We start from the raw sequence: 7,355 nt of genomic DNA on the forward strand, positions 1-7,355 counted from the left end.
GATTGACGCCGGCCCCGGGCGATTCTCCGACCTGGCCGGGGGGGGGGGGGGGGGGGGGGGGGGGGGGGGTCGGAGAATCCCACCCCAGATGTCTAGCCCACTGAGATAAACGATCCCTAAACCAGGCTTGGGGTGCTGATAGTGGCACATTAAGAGATCAGAATGTGTCAATGGCAGAACAAAGGTAATTGTGTATCAAAGGACAACCAGGAAGATGGAATAGCTCAACTGGGGTGGGGGAGGGAAGGGGAGACCATGGTGAGGGAAAAATGGATTGATTGAAGAAATGAAAATGAATTGATAGAAATAAAAATGGGGTGAAGGTGGAGGGGAGAGTTCACAGTGTGAGGTTGTTGAACTCAATGTTAAGTTCGGAAGGCTGTAATGTGGGTAATCGGAAGTTGAGGTGCTGTTCCTTCAGTTTGAGTTGGGCTTAACTGGAATATTGCAGGAGGCCAAAGACGGACATATGAAATGAAAATTGAAATGAAAATTGCTTATTGTCACGAGTAGGCTTCAATGAAGTTCCTGTGAAAAGCCCCTAGTCGCCACATTCCGGCGCCTATCCGGGGAGGCTGGTACGGGAATCGAACCGTGCTGCTGGCCTGCTTGGTCTGCTTTCAAAGCCAACAATTTAGCCCTGTGCTAAACAGCCCCTAAACATATGGACGTGGGAGCAGGACGATGAGTTGAAATGGCAAACAGGTCCTGCTTGCAAACGGATTGATGGTGTTCTGCAATGCGGTCACCCAATTTATGTTCAGTCTCTCCAATGTAGAGTAGACCCCATTAAGAGCAGCGAATGCAATAGGCCAGATTGAAGGGAGTGAAGCACTGCCTCAGCTGAAAAGAGTGTTTAGGGCCTTGGATGGTGTGCAGGGAGGTGGTAAAGGGGCAGGTGTTACACCTTCTGCGATTGCATGGGAAGATGCTGAGGGAAGAGGGTGAGATGTTGGGTGATGGAGGATTGGACCAGGGTATCCTGGAGGGAAAGATCCCTGTGGAATGCTGAGAGGGGAAGTGAGGGGAAGATGTGTTTGGTGGTGGCATCATGCTGGCGTTGGTGGAACTGGCTGAGGATAATTCTTTGAATGCGGAGGCTGGCGGGGTGAAAGGTGTGGGCAAGGGGGACCCTATCCTGGTTCTGGGAGGGAGGGGAAGTGGTGAGAGCAAAGGTACGGGAGATGGGTTGGACAAGGTTGAGAGCCCTGTCGACCACAGTGGGTGGTAAACCATGATTAAGGAAGACATGTCAGCAGCACCTTTTAGGAAAGTGGTATCATCGGAACAGATGCGACAGAGGCGAAGGAACTGGGAAAATGGAATGGAGTCCTTACAGGATGTGGGGTGTAACGGACTGTAATCAAGGTAGCTGTGGGAGTCAGTGGGTTTGTACCGGATATTAGTGAACAGTCTATCCCCAGAAATGGAGATAGAATGGTCAAGGAAAGGAAGTATTGGAGATGGACCATGTGAAGGGGATTGAGGGGTGGAAATTGGAAGCAAAATCTTTCTAAGTTCAGATGGGAACATGAAGTGGCATCGACACAATCATCAATGTACCGATAAAGAGTTGTGGGAGGGGGCCAGAGAAGGGCTGGAAGAAGAAATGTTCCACATACCCCATAAAGAGACAGACAAAACTGGGACCCATACGGGTACCCATAGCCACACCTTTGGTTTTGAAGAAGTGAGACAAGTTAAATGAGAAATTGTTGAGTGAGAGGTCAAGTTCAGCCAAACAGAGGAGAGTAGTGGAGGATGGGGATTGTTCAGGCCTCTGTTCGAGGAAGAAGCGGGGAGCCCTCAGACCATTCTGATGGAGAATGGCAGTATAGAGTAATTGGACATCCATGGCAAAGAGCAGGAGGTTATTGCGAGGAACTGGAAATTGTTGATATGATGTATAGCATCAGAGGAATTGTGGATGTAGGTGGAAAAGAATTGGACAAGAGGAGAAAGTATGGAGTAAAGACAGGAAGAAATTAGTTCGGTGGGGCAGGAATAGTCTGACACGATGGGCCTACCGGGACAGTTTTGCTTGTGGATTTTGGGAAGAGGTAAAAGCGGGCTGTTCATGTTCGGGAGACTATGAGGTTGGAAGCTGTGGATGGAAGATCTCCAGAGGAAATAAAGTCAGCGACAGTGCTGGAAGCAATGATTTGATGCTTGGTGATGGGGTCATGATCCAGGGGGAAGTAGGAGGAAGTGTCCGAGAGCTGGCGTTCAGCCTCTGTGAGGTAGAGGTCAGTACGCCAGACAACAACAGCCCCATCCTTGTCGGTGGGTTTGATGACAAAGTCAGCGTTGGACCTGAGAGAGCTGAGTGTAGCACGTTCAGAAGGACACAGGTTAAGGTGGGTGAAAGGATGGGTGGCACGATAGCATAATGATTAGCACTGTTGCTTCACAGCTCCAGGGTTTCAAGATCGATTCCCGGCTTGGGTCACCGTCTGTGTGGAGTCTGTATGTTCTCCCTGTGTCTGCGTGGGTTTCCTCTGGGTGCTACGGTTTCCTCCCACAAGCCCCGAAAGTCGTGCTGTTAGGTAAGTTGGACATTCTGAATTCTCCCTCTGTGTACCCGGACAGGCGCCGGAATGTGGCGACTAGGGGCTTTTCACAGTAACTTCATTGCGGTTTTAACGTAAGCCTACTTGTGACAATAAAGTTTATTATTATTAGGAGCAGAGAAATGAGTACAGCACATTCAGCCTCAGAGAGGGGAAGGTCAGAGGTTACAGTGAATACACGCATGGGCTGGGGTTTGAAAGGCAGGAAGGGGTGGAGGGTCCTGGATGGACATTGATATGAGTTGCTGGAGCTTGTGTACCTTCACACCTGAAAGAGGAAAAAGTTTCTTGTTAAGGCGTTGGGTGAGATGAATAATTAAATGAAACCTGGGTCAAGGACACCTTTGAGGTGAGGTGAGAGGGTGCTGCTGGAGAGGGGGGTACTGAGTGTGTGCACATGGTGGTGCATGGCACTGAGCGTGGATCTCAGAATGGGGCAAGAACAGCAGTCTGAGAAACATTGTGGACATGGCGAAACAGACAAATGGAAATGTGAATTATGAGCAGCTGGTCACAACACTGACTAATTAAGTAGCAGTATTGATTGTGACCGTAGAGAAATCTGTGACACCAACCATCCCCACATCATGGCTGAAAGAGGTTCCGGGGTGGTGAGCGGAGAGAAGAAAGGCACTGCAATCCAGAAGTATAAATAGCACAATGAGGTGAAGCGTATCGTCTGATGCCATTACTTTCAACCCACCACATCATCTATACTTTATGCTGAACGTTTATAAAGAATATTGTGAAGTAGAACCCCTGGAAAAGTAAAACATTAACAGTCAACTGTGACAGTCAACAGTTAAATGGCAGTCCTGCTTTTAATTCACATTCTGAATTAATGAGCATTTTCAAATTTATGAACACACTGTCGACATGTTTATTAAACAGATGTTTAAGTGTGCAGTGTAGAATTGTAGCACTGAGGCTCAAAGACTTTAGTCCCTGTGGAGACCAACTCCTCATCTTGGTTTTCTCACGCACAGCAAACTTCAAATATATCAGTAATTTTCTGAACCCTGGACATGTTTTCTTAACTGACCAGCAGACCCCTATTTTCTACTGAGTGAGCCAATAGCATTGATTTAAGAGAATTAAGAGCTACCAAAGACAATGGTCTGCCATAAATAAAGAAATGTCAGAAAGGTCACATCTAAAGAACTTAATGACTACAATAAACATGTATATTCTAAAGAGTAGAAGTTATTATTGGCTATATTAGTGTAGGGATTTATGTGACATCTATATAATATTTCACTATCGAACACATTTAAATATGTAAGCTAATAACTTCGTTAGAATAATGAAGGAAAATGTTCTTATGAACACACAAAGTACTCCTCTGCTAATAATCAGCAACAGTTACTTCCTACATCCCCTCCATTTAGACTGTTAGTTTTCAAGGTTTTGGGACAATTGCTGTTCATTAATGTGTGAAGTGATACATATAGGTTTGGAACAAGTGTGAGCAAAGTCCGAATAGCAGGAAAGGTTTCTGTCAATAGATCAGTGAATTTATCTACTGAGCCGTACACAGCACCAAGGTCTGAGGTACCAACTTAGTTTACTTGGAGCATTTATGGAATGTTCTGTGCTTCTACCACTTGGCTGAACTTTCTGTTGACTAAGTCAGTAAGCATGGAGTCTGGCAGGTGGCATAGTCTATTCCTAATCAATAAATGTTGGCTCGAAAATCTCTGGAAATATGAGCCCAAGGTTTCGGGAGCTATGCCACGAAAATTCAATGGTGCAGAACTTACAGCCACTCAACTGCCCTGGCGGTAACTCTGTCCAAACCTGTGCACTGGCATCAAACGCCCGTTTCATTTCTGGTGCTACTGAGATTAATCACTGAGGGTACCAGAATTACTAGTGACATTTTATTTCTCCTTTGTGGGGACAGATGAATGGGGGGTAGTGTTGGGTTGTCTGGTCTGATCTGACCTGACCAAGATGTCTCAACAGAAGAGGTTTTGCTGCTAGCTCTTTTTTTGTTGTTCTGCTACTTTCTTACTGGCTATCGATTGTGCATCTTATCTGGGTGTGCCAACTATCCCATCACTGCCAGCTCGTCGTCATGATGGACAGAAAGGACCATCATCCCACCTCACTGGAATTGTTCAAAGTCTCCATATGGGGGCAGAAGCCATGCGAAAAGGTGTAATGCGCAAACGCTACCTTACTATTCAGAATAATCACTCCTTTCTATTTTGTAAATTTAAAGTAGCCAATTCTTTTTTTCCAATTAAGGGGCAATTGGGCTTGGCCAATTCACCTACCTTGTAGATCTTTGCGTTTGGGGGGGTGAGACCCATGCAGACACAGGAAGAATGTACAAACTCCACATGGACAGTATCATGAGAATGGCACTTTCAGAAATGTTTGTCTGCTCATGTTACTGTAGTGGTGTCAGAGTGTGGGTGAAGCTGGGCTGTCTGTCAGGTTTTAGTTTACTGTGAGAAAAGCTAGGCTGTGTCTGCGTTTTTTATGGTTTTGTTTTAGTGTTGGAGCTGCAGCCAGCCAGAGAATGGGTAATGTTGTTCTCTCTGTCACGTAAATACTATCTCTTGATCATTTGGTGAATTCAGAGTGTTAACTGTTCTCAGTAGTGAATTTAAACCTGATGTGCTTCTGTTAAAAGGTTTTTTTATGTCTTATGGATGTTAAAAGGAAAGCTTAAGGATTACTTAGTGCTGTATTCTTTGGGGGTTGTATTTGAATCAATTGTTGCTAAGATGTTCACTGTATGTTTTAAAAAGGTTAACTTGAGTTCATAGAATAAACATTGTTTTTCTTTAAGAAATACTTTTTCATTTCTGCTGTACCACACCTGTAGAGTTTGCTGTGTTCTCCCCATACCACAATCTAGTAAAAGTTGTGGGTCAGGTGAACTCCATGATACACTTTGGCATTCTCTAAACCCTGGCCCATAACAACAGTGACCCGAGACCGGGACCGAATACTGGTCCTCGGCGCTGTGAGGCAGCAGTGCTAACCACTACGCCACCGTGCTGCCCTCAGAATACTCACTCCTAACATGGCCTCCAAGCACGACAATAGCATGAGAGGAGGATGTACTCCTTCAAGAGTTCCTTTATTGTTGGCCTTCCAAGGGATCTGGAGTAGAGAAGGTCTCGAAATGTGTTCAAATTCAAAGGCCTTTTGAAAGGCCTTCGAGAAGGTACCAAATGGCCGACACATGACTAAATTCAGAACCAATGGAGTCATGGAATCAGTAGCAGAAATGGATAAAATGACAGCTATGAAACAGAAAGAAGAAAGCAAGGATTAAAGGCCGAGAAAAGATTTTTAAAAATTCTCCTGTGGGATGTGAGCATTGCTGGCAAAGTCAGTATTTATTCGTCATCCCGAAATGCTCTTGAGAAGGTGGGGTCGTGCCACCTTTTTGAAATGCTCCAGCAGTCCATCTCATGTCGGATATCCGCAGGGCCATTGTGAAGGGAGTTCCAACGATATTATTCAAAGTCAGGAGGTGTGTAACTGGTCAGGGAATTTGCAAGTGGTGATGTTTCCTTGGGCCTGCTGCCCTTGCCCTTCCAGATGGTAGAGTTCACGGGTTGGAAGCAGCTGTCGACGGAGCCTTGGCAAGTTGCTGCAGTGCATCTTGTATATGGTACACATTGCTGTTGTTGTATATGGTGGTGAGTGAACTTTTAACATGGTGGATGTGGTGCCGACTGAGTGGGCTCATTTGTTTTGGCTGGTGTTGAGCTTATTGAGAGTTATTTGCAGCTTCTCTAAAGCTATCAGTGATGTTTGTGTCTGGGCTGTCTGATCATTCTGATCCTGTACTCCATTTAGACACTTATTTTCCAAGAGCTATGTGACCTCCTTATTCTTCCACCTAATGTACCAATTCTACATTGAAGTTCACTTGATAGTTTCAAGTCCAGTCCAGACAAAATACACAAAGATGTTTCCCGTATCTTGCCACCATCCTCCTTGATGTTAACTACACCTTTGAATTTCGTGTCCACAATGTCTGATTCTTGAGCCCACATTGATTATTAAACTGGTGAACAGTGTTTCCATATGGTCTGCCTGGCTAATACAATAAGCCCAAGTGCAGTAACAGGGCAATCTTCGACCATTCAATGTCAGGGTTAGGTTAAGATTCTTCATAAAGTTTTCTGAATATTCTTTGCTTTTTTAAAGGAAGAGGGACTTCCTTCGAGCTGGAATTGAACCAGCAACCTAAGAATGTCAGGTTTGATCATCTACAGTCCTCCGCTCTACCAGCTGAGCTATCGCAGGAGAGGCCTATTCTTTGCTTTTTTGAATGTGCTTATTTGTTGGGAATTATGGACTGGAGTTTGTAGCTACCTACTGACCTAGTTGAAGGTGGGCATGTTTGTAAAAGAGAGCGGATGGCCTTACCACCATTTTCCCATCGTACCGTCTCTGGGGGAATCCTCGTGCCCATTGGAGGTAGCACCTCCCCTCCCCACCCCATAGAAACCTCCCAACTATATGGACCCCTCTACAGCATGTGATCACCACATCCCAGGCCAGAGGCAAGGTTGAGAAAGCGGGGTCTTTATGAACATCCTCAGCTCGGTACAGGGTTGAACCTGTGCTGGCGAGGCCTTCATGCGACCAACTGTCCAGCCCAAAGAGCTGAACCCCGATCAAACAATAAATGAATGAAAGAATTCAGAAGCCAAAAAAATTAACTTGCCTTCTGAAGTTTGGAATTTGCTGCTGTTACCAATGGAGATGGTCATTCATCTCTATTAGTAAACATACTGTTTTCTGCTGATTAAA

The 7,355-nt window shown here is 45.4% G+C and overlaps 1 non-coding gene across 1 annotated transcript; it reads right to left on the bottom strand.

The window, feature by feature from the left end:
- Window positions 1-6,757: 6,757 nt before the first annotated feature.
- Window positions 6,758-6,845, bottom strand: trnay-gua. The gene is given in 2 exon segments: window positions 6,758-6,793; window positions 6,809-6,845. It is a non-coding gene; the product is annotated as a tRNA-Tyr (tRNA).
- Window positions 6,846-7,355: the final 510 nt, after the last annotated feature.

The sequence above is a fragment of the Scyliorhinus canicula genome, chromosome 6 (assembly GCF_902713615.1).
Source record: "Scyliorhinus canicula chromosome 6, sScyCan1.1, whole genome shotgun sequence".
Taxonomy (NCBI): Eukaryota; Metazoa; Chordata; class Chondrichthyes; order Carcharhiniformes; family Scyliorhinidae; genus Scyliorhinus; species Scyliorhinus canicula.